The sequence below is a fragment of the Corvus hawaiiensis genome, chromosome Z, assembly GCF_020740725.1.
Source record: "Corvus hawaiiensis isolate bCorHaw1 chromosome Z, bCorHaw1.pri.cur, whole genome shotgun sequence".
Lineage (NCBI taxonomy): Eukaryota > Metazoa > Chordata > Aves > Passeriformes > Corvidae > Corvus > Corvus hawaiiensis.
The window spans coordinates 22306674-22325554 of NC_063255.1; the positions used below are offsets into that span (position 1 = coordinate 22306674).

The 18881-nt window shown below is 44.0% G+C and overlaps 1 protein-coding gene across 1 annotated transcript in view; it reads left to right on the forward strand.

The window, feature by feature from the left end:
* Positions 1 to 5892: 5892 nt before the first annotated feature.
* CZH18orf25 (chromosome Z C18orf25 homolog) overlaps positions 5893 to 18881 on the forward strand; it is a 45241-nt gene continuing 32252 nt past the window's right edge. Inside the window, exon 1 of the mRNA XM_048291133.1 lies at positions 5893 to 6021. The gene's annotated coding sequence lies outside the window, so the exon portion shown is untranslated. The remainder of the gene's footprint in view (positions 6022 to 18881) is intronic.

Below are 18881 nucleotides of genomic sequence, written 5' to 3' on the forward strand. Positions count from 1 at the left end.
GCCATGATTTTGCATGGTATGCGTGTCCTCAGGAGCTGTTACTTCTCTGCAGAAGTTCACTGATCTGCAGGAAGGGAGATTCAGAATTACACTGGTGTCAGTGAAGTAGCACAAGTGTGACCTCTGTCCTTTCCTTTTGCTGTGATGGGGAAGAATTGAGGGAAGCTTGGAGAGCCATTGCCCGTGGGAATCTCCAGCCTCCTCTTTCATTCACCAGCAGGAGTTGCTGTTTAGTTCCAGGTGTTTAAACTGAGCTGTTAGGAAAGGATGAGTTGCCTTAGTTTTGTGGCTATCTATCTTCAGTTCCTTCTGGGGTAGGAAACAAGGGCGAAAGCAAGCAGAAAATTCATGGGCTAAACTGGCTCAAGGGAAATTACCTCAGAGGTAAGCGATGTGAAATTTGGAGCAGGCACCATAGTGCAGGGATGACTACAGGCACAGCTACTGCTTACAGATAAAACCCACCCAAAAGCCATGGGAGTGGTGTTTGAACCCGGAAAGAACAAGAATATAATCTCATTTTCCTGTTGTGGAAGGGGAAAGAAGTTGTAGTCTTGGAAGACATCAGAACATGGCTGGGTAGACATCAAAGAATGATGTAAAAAGAAAGCCAGTGTAAGGCACTGGAGGTCATAGCCTGGCAATTAAGGAATCTTAATTACTGGAAGCTCTTAAAAGCAGATTAGAAATGGTTTGCTTGAATGTTTAAAATGTGAGGGAATGTTGATCACGTTTTGGGATATAAAGATGGATTAGATGAGGGCTTGAGGGTGCTACCAGTCCTGCTTTTCAACGAGAGCCTCAAGACTTTCTTGGCTAACATTAGGAGACTGCTTTTTATCTCACACATGTAAACCACAACTCCAGGCTTGGGAGGATTTCCTGGCGACTGTGGCACTTCCATAGCACCACCTTGTCATGTAGTGCTGCACCAGTTGTGAATTCTGGAGGCTGTTCTCCCCTCCTTGCGCCCACGGAGCAGCTGCACTGCTCCCTGACTGCTGCTATTTCACAGCACGTGAAGAGCCTGAATCTAGAGAGCAGCAGGGCCAGACTGTCTGGAGAGCTGCCCAAACACAGCCACGTGTTGCTTCCTAGCACTGGAAAGCTCAAGGAGAAAAAAAAAATCCCCGGCAGCTGCATCCAAGCTCTGTGTCACAGCTGAGCTGTCCCCAGCGCACGCAGCGTAAATCAGCAGACAGTTGTCATCTCTGAGACAGTTGTCATCTCTGACTGCTCAGCTCTTGATGGAAATCGGGAGAAGTCAAATAAATGAGATTTGTGGAGCCTCTTGGGAAGGTTTCTCAGCTCTTTGGTTTTGCACAAGCGACGTGCCTTGTAGGAACCTTTTTTTGCTGTTGGTGTTCTGGGACAGACTAGCTTTTCCTGCGTGGGGGTGGGATGCCAGAGGAGGAACAGCTCACAGAGGTTCTGCTGAGACAGGAGAACACCAGGCTGGCTGAGAAAACCTCTGATTCTGGGCTTCCCCCTCTGCTCTGGCAGCTGTTGAGTGTCCACGGGGGTCACAACGGGTGGCTGCCAGCTGGACCCTCGGCTGTTGGATAATGTGGAATAACCACCAAACTGAGAGGGACACGAGGCTGGAGAGGCCTCCGCTGCTTCAGTGTCCCTGCAGAGTACATCAGCTGCTCCACTCAGCTCCCAGACTGAGTTTTGGAGACACCTGTGCAAGATAAGAGCAGGTACAGGGCCAGAACTGGAGCCGGGCTGAGCTGCAGGCCTTCCATTTTCCCAACAATGATGTTTGTATTCTATTACTGCATGCTCAATTCCTCCTCCTGGAAAAGATGAGGAATTCCACCTGAAAACAAAACAAAAAAACCCCAGAAAACAAACAAACAAAAAAGAAATTAAAACTATGAACTAGATGTGAAAAATGGGGGTCAGCCTCAAGTGAAAACTCGTATACATTTCACCACAAATTGACATACCTGTTCTTATCAGGCCAATATGCACAATAATAACTGCTTTAGGAAAAAAAAATTGTCTGCAAACTAGCAAAGTATTGTGGATCTATTTAAAAGCAAACATTTAGGTATTAAACCCAGAATAATTACAGTAAAATGCTAGAGAAATGCAGAATCCATTGGGCAAATCTAAGGCTTCTAAGTTGGCATATGTGTCTTTTACTTAAAATGCATTGAATCAAAAGGTGTGGATGGAATCTCTTTTGGCTTTATCTTTTGACTAGTACTAAAGAAATACTCCATCTGTTGCAAACATTTCATTGTTCGTTTTCAGTCTTCCTTTGACTGAAAGTATTCAAAAATCTTATTTCATTTATATAAATCTTTTGGTAGATATAGAATATTAAGATGGGACTTTGATTAAAAATAACTAAAAACATTAAAAGTTTCAAGATTTATTTTAGAAGTAAGTTGGTTGCATTTGGTACCATCTCCAGTAAAATACTCCAAATACCTTGATACTCAATGCTGTTTTGGGTACTTACAAGCAACATTTGATGTGTCAAATGGTAAGTGTGTTAAAGATCTTTTAAATTACATTTAGAACTGAATAGGTCTTAGAAGTCTGGGAAAGGTTTTCTATTTCTAAGATATTCTTTGGCTTTTTAAAGTACAGGGTCAGCAGTGAAACAATAGTGATCGTGGTCTGTGTGAACTTGCAGGAAATCCTTCACTTTGCCTCCAAGTATAGGCAGTCGCTGTTAGTAACTTCAGGCAGCTTTAGAGACATTTCTTATTTTGTAAAATGCTCACTTCATTGAAGAATTTTAGTACTGGGCTGAATGTATTTCTGCTTCTCCAATTCACAAATATTTCTCCTACAGAAAAACACCACATGTGAGTAAGCAGAGGCTTTACCAATGAGAGTGTGTTCAAAGAATTGTGGTTCCTTCTCTCTTTGCCAGGTACCTCCTGCATGGGAGGACACAGGGCTGCCTCCTTCTGCCTTGAAGTCCTGCAGCATTGCACCATCCTGAACCATGTAAACTGTAGTAAAAAGACATCCAGCAACTCCAAAATTACAAACTAATCTAATAAATGCTTCCTCTAGCCCCTTGATAAATATGCCTCTAATGCTAATTAAGCAGCTGTGCTGGTTAATTAGATTATGTTGGCTGATAAAACCTAGCAGCAAGGAAGTGTTTTATTTCTTTTCCTTCCCAAGGAGATGCTGGCTGTACCTTGGGGATGGGTGAACACCATGGTGTTCTCAACACCTTTTCATGCTCCCTCTTTGGCCACTGCTGTGTCTGCAGAGGAGCCTGGGTGACCTCACAGAGGAGCAAGGGGATGGCTTGTCTGGGTATCAGCAGCACATTTGTGATTGTGGAAGCTTGGAAAATGGGTGTTGTTTAAATGTTGCTCAGAAGGTGAAGCTTCTGCATATTCCTTTGCAGAGGATGCTTAGTAATGTGCCTATGGATGCCACCGAATGAGCTCTTGAAATGTCATTCTTCAGTCTGGAGCTGGAGCAAAACTTTTGGCCTGGGGCTGGGAAAGAAAAGGGAGCAGGAACAGAGGAGTGTCCCCCTGCCAGCAGCTGGCTGAGAGACGCCACTCTGGAGGCCCTTAAGAGCCAAAATGCTCCCACAACCAACTTTTACTTTGACAAGAGAATGTGGCTCCACACAGCTGGGGTTATGCTCCAGCACTGAGCTGATTTCCTCCCATTGTCCTTGGGGAAGCGCCGAGATTCCCTCTACTCAACCGCATTTCTTCCTGGCGAAGGAGTTCTTACCACTTCCTCGTGGGGTAACTAATGCTGAAATCATTGCACTCTTGGCAGACACAGTCAAAGAATGATAACATGGAGCCAGAGGAGCCTAGAAGAGGCGCTGGGCTGTACTCCCAAAATTCCTGGAGCCAGCATCACCTCCAGCCTTTCCTCTTCCCTTCCCTTTCAGCCCAATCTCCCTGAAAATTCAGAACGAGTCCCCTGGTATTTCCCCTAATCTGGCATTTAAAATCTCAGGCAATAAAGCTCTCACCACTTCCCTTAGGGAGACAATTTTCCAGCCTGTGGTTCTCCATTCATAAGCTTTCCACACGGATTCTCAACTTAGACATGCTCTTCTGTAATTTCACCCCATTAAAACCATTAATGTGTCGCCAGCCTTCTCCCTTGACGTCACTTACTTCATTCAGACATTTACAGATCACTCGTGTCTCCCCGCTTTGTTTACTAATTCCGCGGTACTTAAGACAGCCAGAATTCCTTCTCCTCTCTTTTGCAAAGCCCCCCAGCCTGCCGATTCCTTCAGCCGTGGAGTTTTGGAGCTCCTTCCCATGTATCACTCCTCTTGCAAATCCAAGGCAGATGCTCACCGCCCTCGCCTGTGTCCTTAAGCTTTCCTGTACTCCGTCCAAAACTGCACTGCCTGTTCCCGACTGCCGTGTCCCAACGCCTGTGAGCTGCGTGGTGTCCTCCGGGTGTCTTTCAGGAGCCGTGCCTCCAAAGCACATTGTTCCCTGTAAATACAGGTTCTGGATGTTTTTTTCCCCCCCAGAAGCAGCCAGCTGGGTGGTGAAGGTTGGTGGCTCAAGCCGCGTAGGAAATCGGAGCGGGCTCTAGATCCGAGCTGCCAGCAGCCCAGCACGGGGAAGGTTTTATCTTTGCTCAGGAACAGATTTTGTTAGTGCATGCCTTCATGCTGACACCACCAATAATGCATTCACCTTCCTCGAATAGAATTTTTTTTTTTTTTTTGGCATATTTAGTGAGAATTACCTTGCAAAGTACTGGTTTAAAAAAGAATTGTGGATTCCTGAGCGCGTAGCTCTGCTTCTAGCTGAATCTCTTCATCTCTCCTAATACGACACAATTCTTACGAGGTGGCATGGTGTCTGGGTTTCCCCACTCCACGTACAGGATTTGGGGGGTGGTGCGGGTGGATGTCCCACACATTTCCGTACTACCAGCCCTAGGACTGAGTCTGTGCCACGAGCTATGGTGAATGTTTAACTCTTGGATTTCCCAGGTGTTCGTAGCCCTGATCAGGACTGATGGACTATATCGAAATGATTTCCTGCCACGTTTCTGAGTCGCAGGAACGATACCGGCAGCTGAGCAGCACAAACCCCGGGGTGCAGAAACGCCAGGAGGGTGTTTAATATTTAAAGCGTGCACTTCAATGTTTAACGAGGGCATTACAGTGTTTAAAGTGCGCATCACAATGATTAAAGAGGTCATTACAAGGTCGCTCTGATTGCACCTCACACTTCCCACGCCCAGCCCCCAGGGCTCGGGTCTCCAGAGGTGGCTTCCAAACCTAAAATCCCGGGATTCTGTGGTCTCAGGGAGCGCAGAATCGCCAGGACCGATGTCGAAGGGAGAACGCGCTCGGAGTGTGTGAGGGCTCCTGGGGGGTGTGTGTAACAGTGGGGACAGTGTCAGTGACAAGGGACAGTGATGGGGACAGGGACACTGTAACAGTGACTGATACCGGGACAGTGACTGTTACAGAGCGACAGAGACAGTGACAGCGTCAATGACAAGGAACACAGGGACGGTGACACAGGGCTGGTGACACAGGGATGCAGGGACAGTGGCACACGGACAGTGACTCGGGGCAGGGACTCAGGGCTGGTGACACACGGACACTGGGACAGTGAACAGGGACACGGGGACACGGGGACACAGGGACAGGGACACAGGGACAGGGGGACAGGGACACAGGGGGACAGGGACACAGGGACACGGGGACACGGGGACAGGGACACAGGGCCACAGGGACACGGGGACAGGGACACAGGGACACGGGGACACGGGGACACGGGGACACGGCCGTGCCGCGGCCCTGGCGTGGCGGCGCTCCCGCCGTTCCCGCTCCGGCCGCGCGAGGGCGCTGTGGGGCGCGGCCGGCCCGCGCGGCGCTCGCGGCGGGCGGGCGGAAGTGACGGCGCGGCGGCCCCGGTGACATTCCCGGCTCTTCCCGGCCGCTTCGGCTGCTCCCGCGGCTCCGGCTCCTCCGGCCGCCCATGCCCCGGCTGCTGCCCCCGCCGGGGAGGCCGGGAGGGGCCCAGCCTCGCACAGGTGAGCGCGGTGCCGTGCGGGCGGGGGGCGGCCCGGCGCCGCGGGGAGGGGCGGTAGCGGCCTGGCTGCCCCCGGGCGGGAGCGGCCCCGCATCCCCCGGAGCGCGGGCGCGGGCTGAGCCCCTCAGGGGTGGTCCTGCTGCTGCTCCTGCCGCTCCTGCCCCTGGTCCAGACCCGCCGCCTTCCTCTGCCCTGACCCCGCGGGGCGAAATTCCCCACAGATCCCGGGAGCAACTCGGGGCCCGTTTTGTCTTTCCCCGGGACTTTTGTAACGTGCCTTTTTTTTTTTTTCTTTTCCCCCCCCTTCCCTTCCTTGCAACGACTTTTGAAGTCGTGTGAGCTGATGGAGGGTACCCCTGGGAAAAGCAAGGGGTGCAAGGGCTCCAGTTGTGCGCTTCTGTATGGGTTTCTTTGCGTCTTTGTTTACCTTGGATGGTGTGTTCCGCGGGTGGGAAAACGTGTTTTGTATGGGAAGAACGCTCAAGCTGTTCGTTGCCTATCTAGCCCGGCTTCCCCTTGAGCTCCTGACGTCTAATGGGTTGCAGATGTGGCTCCGAGCCACACAGCCGTCCGAGGGGAATATAAAACTTAACTGTGCTACTTGTTCCTTTTTAAAAGAGAAAAAAAGGCAGACTGAGCAGACTTGTAATATTTTAACTAATTCCCCAGTTTCAGTACTGTAACTTTTTGCCTGGAGGTTATTGGACAACAAAGGCCACTTTCTGAAAGACTTGGGGGTTTTTTGTTGTTTTTTTTTTTTTTAGGGTTACATTGCTTCCACCTTTGTTAAGTAGCATATAAGTGTATTTATGACATAGGTTGTTAACAGTAGAACAAGGCTACTTGCCTCAAAGTTTTGTAGGTACCTTGGTGAAACTATAACTGCAATAACTTAGTTAAACAAGGTTGTGGTTATTACTAGTTATGCACTAGTTGTGCACTTTAAACCAGCACAAAGTACCTAACAACACTTCAAAAGCTGAAAGAAACTTGTGTGTCAAGGTGGCAGAAGTCAGTCCTGTTTGATTTTTTTCCCCCCGACAAGTAATTCTAGCTTTTAAAAATGAATGAATAAGCAAGTCTTTGAACCCTTCAGCATCTCTTTAAAAATGTAAAATTTCTTTTAATTCCTCCTCCCAGAGATTTTATTTGGTTTTAGAAGTCCTCTCCTACTTGCCAGGCATCAGAACAAATAATAGTTTCACTTACAGGCAAGGGCTAAACTATTTCCATTTTTCAAGCTAAAAATTTAAGTACAAACAGTAATGCCTCTCCCCTTGGAACAGCAAACAAACACTACATTTAAAATGTTTCTCTTTAAGTGTGTTACGTTGCTCAAGTCTATTAAAAACGTAATGTTTGACCTTGAGGGTGGAAACTGAGTGTGGTGCTCTTTTGAGCTCTCCATCGTGTGGTTCTCCTGCCCCAGTTACCACCTGTAATTGCTGCTCCTGTGGTACGAGAGCTGGAAGCCAGGCAGCCAGGACAGCACAGCTTTCCCTGATGCCCTGGAGGAGGGAAACGTGGTCTCTGCAGAGGAAATGGGTTTGTAACAAACTCTCAAGGAGAACAGTAAATTGCTTGTCATGTGTTTGCTAAAGCCAGACATCCCCCCATACATATATATATGTATACACGGTAGCAAAGCAGTGAGATGAAGTGTGGGGAACTCATCTGTCCAGCAGCAGTCGTTCTTAAGAGTAATTTTCTGACTATTTCTCACCTTGAGTGATCTAGAGGAGCCTGGTGCTGTTCTTAAGGGTAATTTTCTGACTATTTCTCACCTTGAGTGATCTAGAGGAGCCTGGTGCTGTCCAAAAAGCTCCAAAGGGGGTGGTTATGTGGCTACTGAAAGCCAATAAAACAGAGTTTTCTGTGGTTCTGACTGACCAGTGACTGTGGTGTTCTGTCTGGGGAACCAAGGGAAGGGACGCAGCAGGTGAGATGGAAGGTGGTGTGTGAGTCTGGGCAGCTGGTATTTCTGCTCGAGTACACGAGGGTAACAGTTCCGACTCATTTTGAAACACTTAAATTTTTTAATTACGCTATGTCGACTATTTCTGTTTGCTCTCCAGCCCCGTTGCTGGTTGGCGTGGTGAAGAGGTGCAGTGAGAGACGCCTGAGAAGTCTGGGAGAGGGGGAGGACTGTGGCCTTCCTTACACGTGCAGGCGTGTGATGTGTGTGGTGGTGCAGCCTGGGCACCTCTTCCTGCGCTCGACTGGTGCACACAGCTTGCCTGCTTGGAGGGAATCACAGAGCACAAAGCAGGAGTGGGTGCCGTAAACCGGGCGCTGTGGAGGGAGGGGAAACGGGAAGGAACCTGAAGCCACCCACACGGCAGTTGAGAACGGTCACAGCGCACAGAAAACGTTGCCCTGCTCTAGCTGATAAAGAGGAGGTAGGAAGGGTGTTTGGGTGCCTTTGACAAATGGGCAGTGTGGAGGGGGTGGGATTAGTGGGGCAAGTTGAGGTTGAATGAACAAAGAATAAATATGGATTATCATGAGGGGCTTTGAACATCAAACATTGGGGAGATAAGTTGGTGTAGCTCAGTCAGAGCAACAAGAAATAATTGCCTTGGCTGTCCTGACCCCCATCTCCTTGCTGTATATTTACCTTTAAAATGCAGGGTTCTTTGCCTGGATTCTGTTCGCTTTCTTCCCTTTCTCTTGTATATTATCACATCAACTCCCTGCACCACCAAGGATGTATGTGCCATCTTTGACCTGCCTGTATATCAACATCTCACTGAAACATCTGTTAATGAGATGGGGGGTCTCTACATACCACACGGTGAAGGGGCTCCACACTGAGTGAACCAACTCTCTGGTTACCCTCTGACCAAAACACCACCAATTATCTAGCGATATGAAAGCTTTGGAAAGTTTTTCAAGTGAGTATAAATAGTTTCAAGCAACCTGCGCATAATCGTCTATAACATTTCAAAGTTGTTGTGTTGATGGTACTTTTTCACAGATTTAGGTCTGTGGTCAGTCTCAGCTTCTGTGTTTTTATTTGCAGTTGATGGAATGGCTTAGAAAACTGCAAACATTGACAGAAACTGAGCAGCAGATTTAATGACACATTTACTAGATCAAAGTAAAAGATTTAAATACCATAATTGCCAGTGTGTAACTTGTACTCTGGAAAAGAATTACTAAAACCTGGCCTGAACATTACTAGTAGCGATAGGGACCTGAAAATGAAGCAGCACTGGGAGAAGGGGACAGGCATAGTGCTGGGAAAGAGGTCTGAGATAAAGTGTGGTACAGTGTGTGTCGATGCTCTGAGATGACCTAATGTGGAAAGGAAACAACTTTTGGTTTTCCAGAACCAAAATAAATGTTCAGCACATGAACAGCCTTTATCACTCCAACTCGGGAGCAGCCAAACTTATGATACTGGAATCTGTAGCAGCAGATATTATTGCAGGGAACTTGGACAACACACATCACCACGAAAATTGTACTTTCTGTCACATCTTTGTTCCAGGTTTTTAATGCATAATGCAGTTCTGAGTCTGCAACTTGAGGTTTAGAACATAACGTCCACAAATGTGCGTTTTTGAGCAAAAAGAGAACTGGATGAAAGGGACTTTAAATCAAAATGTGCATATGGTGTAAATATTAGCCTCCACTGTTGCTTTCTCTGATGTAATACATCTCGGAGCTAAGCTGAGTGACTGATACCTTGTCACTTAACTCAGTGCTACTGTTTAAGAGTTCAAATTTAAATCTGTGTTTGCCCATTCCCACTCATTAGCGTCGCCTCTCCCCATGTCTGATCAGGATGAGTGGAGCCTGTAGCAGCTTCTCCGTGGATGTGACTGGCTCCCTGTGGCTGGGGCACACATGGATTACTCATGCAGGACTGGAAATGAGATGCGGCTCGGCGGCGCAGGTGTTGCAGTGACACTGTGTCAGATGCATTACTGACTGCTCAGGGAGGTCGAGTAACTTGCCCATGGTCAAGAGGTGTGTCAGCTTTAGGTTCAGAATGGTTCCACCTAATATCCCTTTTTATTTAAGATGGTATTCAGGGGTTTTATATCAATTTGACCATGTAGTCTGTCTCTCCAATGCTCAGAAATTGATCTAAGTAGCAGAATAGCATACAGGCTTCAGCCTTACCCTGTCTTATGATATTTGGTCTCTAAGAAAACAGCTTAGAAGCTGTTAGTACTCAATCTGACAACTTTTGAATCATAAATGGAACAGGTGGTCACTTTTTAATTAAATGCAAGTATTTAAAGAGTCCTTCAAGCTAGCATTTTTGTTTCAGTGTGTGTGGATCATGGATTTGACATTATAGTGAGGATTCTGCAGTGTCCTGGAAGATAGTCTTCTGTGTGATGCTTCAAAGTTTCCTCAAAATGAGCAGGAAGAGCCAGACTGTTTGAATAAGTGTTCCTCTTGCTACCTCTCTGCTCTAGTGTCTTGTTTCATGATGCTTGATCATTAGCATTTCACAACTTATTTTAGAGAAGGCAGATTTCAGTTCCATTCATCCAACATGGGTAGAGGCCAAGTGACTCACAGTAGCAGAGCTGGGAATAACTAAGAGCCAGACTTTATGATATTAGTTGTCTGCATGATGAAACGATTACCATTTCAGTAGTTTGTTTTCCATTGGGAATACTGCATTTCCGTGGTACCAGTGTGAGGCTGGTGCTCCAACAGTACTGTCAAACATTTGAAGCAAAAAAGAATCAGCTTGTTGTGATAGCAAGGTGAGGTTGAACCAGTGTTGTTCTGTTGTGCTTTGGCTTTCTCATCAGCTGGTAGTTCTCCTGGCTCCTCAGCTCACTCTCCTGGTTCATGCTCCCTTGGAATTCCAGATCCTGCCAGAAAGGCATTTCTAAGTAATCTGGCAATTTAGGGAAAAAACGTTGGTAAAGAACAGATCAGGGAAGCTGTCTACAAAGTCTGTGTGCTTGTGGTTGGAAACACAATGATTTAAAGGCTGTCTCCTAATGAAGGAAGTTGGGTGAAATGCTGGTAGTCTGGGCCCTCGTTGCATTTGGTGAGAGGTCTTTGGAAGTGAAGTTGCCATTGTGGGAAAGAATGGTCTTGTGGGTAGCAGTGCCTGTGAGCCCATTACTGATCAGTGCAAATTCTGTTGCCAATAACCATGGTTCCTCCAGATGAGGTAACATCTTTTGGTAGCAGTGTGCAGAATCTGTGAGGAGTTACAAAACCTCCACATATTTCTGTGAGTATTGTGTTTAGAAAGCCTTCAAGGTGAAGTTTTATTTTTCATGGTTCCACGTACTGCTGTTAATAAGTCATCTTAAATGCAAAGTACAGACTTTGAATCCACTCACTAATAAAAAAAATACGGGAACTGTTGAATAAAACTAAGCTGAGGAAATTAATTGAATATCTTGCCAGTGTTAGCTTCCTAAGCCCTCAATAATTAGTTATAAACCTCTCCTCAACTTAAAGTGAGTTTGATAACAGACACCTGATTTCCCTTGTTTGTTTTACAAGATCAGAATGGTTTTTCTACTGTTTAACAGCTGTAGTGGATTTCATTGTTTGTCTGTATGGAACTCTCAGAGCTCCAGCAGCAATAAGGCTGTGTTGAATTAATGGAATAAGGTTGAATTGATACTCCAGGCTTCATGCTCTTTTTTTTTTTTTTTTTCTTCCATCTCCCCTTTTACTGGGAAAGCTGTTAATATAGTTTATGTCTCCTGTTGGTAACAATTAGTTTTGTTCTTATGAAAGTTCTGCCAGCTGAGCCACTTTTTCCTAAACAGTAATAATAATGTAAGAAGTAGTTTTGGGGTAAAAGATGCATTTTAAGGCTCTTTTGGGTTGGATTTTGTTTTGGGGAATGGGGCGGGGAAAGAGGGACTTAGTGTTTTTCTTTAAATTTTTTTCTCCTGTCTGTACTTGCATGGTACTTCTGAAAACTGCCTTTTAATTTTCTTTTTCTCTTTTGTAGCTGGTAGCTTGGTATCCTCTTACATACTGTTATTTAATTTCTGCAGTCAAATACATGCAAAGTCTTTTGTGTGTTGTGGGAAAGAAATGTCTGCTTTCTGGTCTGTCTGTTGTTCTTTTGAAGTAGAGCTCAAATTTCTTCTCTTCTGCCAACTGGAAAAGTAAATACTGTAGAAAGTAGGTGATAGTAAAGCCCATGTTAGAGACATTTTTGGTATCACATATGTGACTGGCTTTTGACCCAGTCAGTTCTTCTTTATTTAAATACCCAAGGTAGCTTTTGTTCATTTGTAGAACCAGCCTGTGTTTGCTTCATACTGAGACCTGTGGCATAAGTCCTCTGTTCTTTTGGAAGCACTTTGGACACGTAAAGACTGCACTGTTGATTGTTAGCAGTCTGATGGGTGCTGAAAACAATTGGCACCTCTTAGTTCTGGTCATTTGGTGTCAAGAACAGCCCAACAGCTGTAAAATTTCATCATTTGAATGCCACACGACTTTGCCTTTAGTGTACTGATACAGTTTATTTTTCAATGGTGTACCTCATGCAAGTCCGTATTGCAGTATTTAGATTTGATACTACTAGCTTAAGAATTAAAGAAGCAAATAAATAATATGAGTGGCTATGTGGATGAGAAAATGATTTGAAATCAGGGCTTGTTGGGCTTGCAGCTCCTTTGCAGCCCTCCTGTAGAATTTGGATGTGTCACCTGATGGTCAGACCATAAAAAGGGTATCTCCCTGCCCCTACCTTATGGCAAAGGCATTCATTGGTGTGGAATTAAAGTATTTGAAACTTTTAAGTACCTGAGGGTCAGTTTTGTTTGATTCCCATGACAAAGATGTGTAAAAAGGTCTGATCATAAAACATTTACGAACTGTAGAGTTCCTTAGTATCTCATAACTCGTCTTCATTAAATGGCTGTCATAAACTCACAGCAAGTCTAGTTCAGTGCCTTGAGCTCTTGGGTAGCTGTGGGAGATGTGGAGATGCTGGAAAATTGCTGTGGAATGTGGCACTTGAGGACATGGTTTAGTGGTGAACATGGTGGTGCTGCTGGTTGGACTTGATGATTTTAGAGGTATTTTCTAACCTTTATGATTCTGTGAGTACGGCACTGCTGAGATGGATTTACTACTTTGAAGTTACATTGCAGTTGTCCTGATCTGCCAGTTGGAGCTCTTAGTAAATGACACAATGTTGGTTACTTTCAGGATATCTCAGGTAAATGTTCTTAACTGCTGCTCTGAAAATTAGGAATAATTTGTTACATTGTGCTCAAGCAATTTAAAATGTGGCTTTTATGAGAGCATTACTTTGACTGTGGTAGAACAGTAGACCAGCATTTCTTGAGGAGATCTTTTTATATAGAATGGGGAAGCACAGAACACATTTTGTTGAAGAAACAGAAATGGATAGATAAACTGCGAAAATCTGTTAAACTCAGTATCTTAGAAAAAAATGGTCCATCCATGTGACAATCCTCTGTAGGGTGATCTCCAGCAAGCTAATGTACAGCAGAGAGAAAAGGAAACCGTCGTCATGTTGATTTCTGCCACTTGTTTTATTGAAAGAAAAAATTTAAAAGTGAGTCACTTAAAGTTTTATGAACAGGTAATAATAAAGATATGCCCCGTCTAATTTTTAGAGCAGAGAGCTTTGTAGACTTTAAAGTGTTGTGCCCTTGAGAAAAATGGTTTCATTATGAGGAAGAAAGGAGATTCTTAGAAGGCTAAGTGCAGCCAACCCTGCATGCTTTTATCTGTGTGCAAGGACTGTGATATTTTTTTTTGTGGGGTTCCAAGTGCAGCTGGTGAATGTTTATGGAAACCTGCGTTGGGAGTTGTGAAACAAACCTTAGTTGGTACTTGCCTTTCCTTTGGAAGAGGCAGAATATGTGCATTAAGCATTACAATGCAAACCCCTGTATTTAAATGTGCAGTCTTGCTTCTTATGTAGGATAAAAAAATGTTGCTTTTCAAGATTGCAAAGGATGCTCACAAAGCTTTGTATTAACACATGCACTTGTAATTTATATTCATTCTTGGGTAATTTGTATATGCAGCCTGTTGAGCACTCAGTAGGAGCAGCCTGTTTTTAACCTTCATTTATTTATGCAAAACCAGTTGAAACACAGCATTAGTTTAATCCTTTCTTCTTTTGTTTTGCAGTGCAATTCTCTTACCATGTCGGTACCGAAGGGTCCTATTCTTTGGGGTTGCCGCCAGGCTTGATTTGTGAATCATCTGATAAAGAGCCAGCTCCACTCCCAGAAATGTGCCTTAGGTAGAATCGCATGCCAGTGAGTCAGCTTTAGGGCAGCATTTTCAAAGGAACGCTATATAAATTACACAGTATCCCTGTGGGGGTGGCTCAGTGTTATGAAAAATCTGCTGTGGAGCATTCTGCACACACATCCACACAGAGCTGAGTCAACTGTCTTGGGTTAAATTGACTGAGTGCTGGTCTCACTTCTGTTGTTTTAAGTGTGCTGGTTTGTGTGACACTTCAAAGAAGATGAAAAGGAATGTGTGGTATCTTTGGGAGGAGCTGAACATGCTGGGAAGTCCAGAAAGTGTCAGTATTTCCACATTTGTCTCAGTGCAGATTAGTCTTTCTTGATAGATGCCTGATTATTTGGATTGATTTGTTTTTAGTCAATTAGACATTCTGCTGTCCGCTTTAGGTAATGGCTTTAAACTGACAGAGGGTAGGTTTAGATGAGATACTAGGAAGAAATTCTTGGCTGTGAGGGTGGTGAGGCCCTGGCACAGTCTGCCCCGTCCCGGGAAGTGTCCAAGGCAAGGTTGGATGGGGCTTGGAACATCCCGATCTAGCAGAAGGTGTCCTTGCCCTTAGCAGGGGATTGGAACTGGATCATCTTTAAGGTCCCTTCCAACCCAAAACATTCTGTGATTCTCTGATATATCTCTGTGTTTTTTATACTAAAATGTCACTGGTGAGTTCACTGAATTAATTGTCTTGGTTTTCAATGCAAGGGAAGGTGATTTGAGAAGAAAAAAAGCACGATCGAGACACAGCTACACCTGCAAAGGATTTTGGTGAAGCTTTGCAAGTGGACACATTCATTAGCACTTCACATCTTCAGAGTTACACATCCTTCTGTCAGAAGAGGGCCTAACTTTGCTTTTTGCAAAAACTTATCCTGTATTATGAAGCAAACGTGCATTACAGTCAACTCTTCAGCACCCAGGCTGTGTGCTGCTTCTGCCCTTTCCCAATCCACTCTCCTCAGACACGCAGTCATCAAGTGTTCGAGTCAGAGCTCTTGATGAGCTTGTCTGTGTGTTTACATTTTTAAAAATAGTCAGCTGTTTTACATAATTTTATTAGCCTCTGTTCTATGCATTTGTCATTACCTCTCTCACCTCTGATTTATTCCATCTCTGTTGGGTAAATGTGAGATAATGTAATCCACTGGCGATGGAAATAATTGTTTATGTAAAAATGAGCCATTATAGTGTTTAGTTCCTTATAAATATCATAACATACTCAGATTTAGATGAAAATAACTGACTTCTGTGGCACTGGAACTATGAGGTTGAAGGGATCTGGAAGGATGTCTAATTAACTGTGTGTTCTGAACAAATAACTTGTATGCAGCACTGCAGTTTAACTTTTCATTTATGTAGTCACAAAAGCCTGAAGAACGTACATGATGTTATTTGCTGCAATAATATAGGTACAGTTTCTCATTAAAAAAAAAAAATTATAGCTTCCAGTTGAATGGTAAGTGTTGAGAGGAGGTGGGTTGTTCAAATTGTTTTCTTTTAGTACTAACTGAAAGGGCATTAAAAGGCAGTGTTCTGCTAGAATTTTTTTTTTATTTTGACAGTTGCTAGAATTGGCATAAGAAGGTGATATGACCATAAGCAGGGAAAAGAAGTGGTCTGTTCCTCTGTGATTTAGAGGAAATGTGTTAGTAATAACCTAGAGTGAGTTTTTCAGCATACTGCTGTGAAAAAAGTAGTACCTCCAAAGTAAGAATCTGTCCTGGCCATAGGTTCAGTAAAAGAAGAGCTGGTTTGCTTCATACAAGCTAGGCATTTTTTATCATTAGTTAGCTCAATAACACCTAAAATGACAATGTAGAATTAAGGTTATGGTGTCATGGGGTTTATTAAGTATTTCAGGCTGTTGAGAGATACTCCTTGTTCAGCTTAAGTAAGTAAAATAAGAAACGTTCTAGATGTTACTATATGATACGTGATTTAGTATGTTGTTTGCTTGGCCTGAGTAGCTGGGTTTGATGAAGCCTTCAACCTTAAGCTGTGAACTTAGAGCTAGAAATGTTTGTTTCCGGAACAGAATTAATTTCCTTAGTAATCTTCCCACTAGCTGATAGAGCTGTGTTTTGTCCGTGGTGTGAGAAGGACATTGATAACAAATGGATATTTTAGCTGCTGCTGAGTACTGTTTACCTAAGTGAGGGCTTTTTTAGTTTCCTGTGCTCTGTCATGGAACAGAGGCACCAGAAGCTCAAACCACAAGATCAGCAGGCAACAACCACCAGCAGAAGCTGCAACTCCACAAGAGTTGAATGGCCTGCCTGGACATTGAGAAAGAGCCCAATGAGGTACTGCAAGGCCCCAGACCAAAACTCAGCACTGAACTAAGAGGCACAGGCAAGATGTGTGAGGGGGCGGGTGCCTAAGGTGTGGCTCTCTGGGGATTCCTTTGTTCAGGGTCCCTGTCCAGAGACTCACAGCTGATCTGCTGCTCTAACACTCTGTTAAATTATTTATTTTTATAATCTGATGCCTGAGACTCTGCTCTGGGAAACCTGCTATCTTTAATATAAGTCTTTGTGCAGTAGTATATATTAGTGAAAATTGTTCTTTAGGAAGCTACTATCATCTCTGAGTTTTTTTGCTCTTAATCATTTTTTTTTTTTAATCTACAAAAATCTCTTCCCAGAGCAAACAGTGCTGTGAAAGAACGCTCAGTACCCTCTACTGTGTTTAGGAAGAACCTGTGAGTTCAAGGTGTGATGACACAAAACAGGAGGCAGGTTTTAACCAGATTAGGTTTTTTTCTACAAGGATGATTTGTGCTTGCTCTCCCTTCCCTCCTTCCTGCCAGCTCTAGCAGAAAATGTCACTTACTTTCTCATTTTGATTTCTGCTGGCTTATTGAAAGGAATCTACCCACAGAGGAGTGAGCCAGTTATGTGCAAAGGAGGGAATATGATGGTGCAGTCACAGTTAGGTGGGTAAAGAATAGGGGATAAAACCTATCCTTGTTAGTGGCAGCAAACTGTTAGAGGGGCTGGGCTGTCTGTGCAAATCTGACCTTCAAGATTTCTTCCCTGAACTGCAGATTCCCTAGTGTACAAATTGTGTGCCTTTACAAATAAGTCCATGATTTGAAAATATTTCCCAGGTAGTGGTATGGTTAAATAATTTAATGGTTTCTGCACACTGGTATGTTCTGTGTGTGACTTGGAAAGTAACGTATTTTCTGTTCGAAAAATCCAGCACAGAAGTTTTTACAAAATTGCCTTTTAAAATCGTTAGTGCAGTATCTGTTCATCAGGAAAAGGAGAATGCCATTTCTGATCAACGTCTGATTAAGTATCCATCTGTGTCTGTAAGCATCACAACTTATTTTTCAGTGCTGTGTTCTCATTTCAGTAGAAAAATGGTTTTTCTCTAGCACCACCTTGAGATTTCCTTTTCTAGTGCTGTTACTAGAAAGGTGAGTGGCGAGAAAGGAATGAGAGTTTTTCAATAAAGTCTCTTCTTGCTGTTCTGTACATTTTTCAGGTAGAACTAAATAAGGACATTTTTTTCTTTCTTTGAGACAAGGCTTTCCTTGGCATAGATATTTTCTGCCAAACCGACTGTGTTCTTCCCTGCAGCAAAGTCTGTTTGAGTCATGGTGGGGTTTTTTTTTTCCCACTGAGAGAAAGGCAAAGCTCTGGTTTATATATATGTAAAAATAGTGGAATTGGTGATGTCTTAAGAGCCAGTTCAAGGGACCTGAAGAGTACAAACCTTACCAGAACGCGTATTTTTTTCTATGTACATGGAAACATGTCAGTGTCATGAAATTGCTATTCCCTCTACTGCCAACTCACTGAAAATCACTGTGTGAGGGATCAAACTAGTGTGGCTGGAGTAGTTAAAGATCCCACTTAATATTAAAAACTCCTATAAAATCATTGTAGTTGAGCTGTTAGCAAGGTGGCAATGTGCAGATGAAACATTTTCTTTTTCTGGCTGGTAGACCAGAGAGATGGAAAGGCAAGTGCAGGTGTTGCTACAGCCCCTTTGGGAAGTGTGAGGTAAATGATCTTTCCAAGCAGGACATCTGTGGAAAAAAATCAGTAGCTCACTTCAGCTGCCCTTCAGCTTTGTGTCAAGCTCTCTTCTTTGTGCTCCCTGGGCTAAAAGGTTGAACAGTGCAGAAGCTGTTCTGCAGTTATTAGTATGAATATTTAAGTATGTTTTCATTTGGCCAGGCTAATACTCTTTCGCTTTGTGTCTTGAGCAACCACTTTTTTCCCTGTGTGTACTTTTCAAAACTCGTAGAGAAGATATTTTTCATTTTAAAGTGCATGGCCAGAGGAAAACTGGGAGCTGCACTAGCAGTTACAATACAAATTCCACTTGTTCCATCACCAAATCTGTGTCTTACTTACCTGTATAATAGGAGAATTATTTGATAATACAGGTTTGTGAGTGAATTACATAGAAATATTGATTTTATTACAGTATTGACATGGATTTATGTCTCAGAACATATGTATTCATCATTTGGGTTTGTTGGTGCTCTGCTGTAGCCTTGGAAATAAATTGTTCCTACGTGATATTTACTGCTTACATTAAATTACTGGCTCCAGAAATTCTTCTTTGAAGTTGCTTTCAGGAGAGATTTACTCAGTGCAA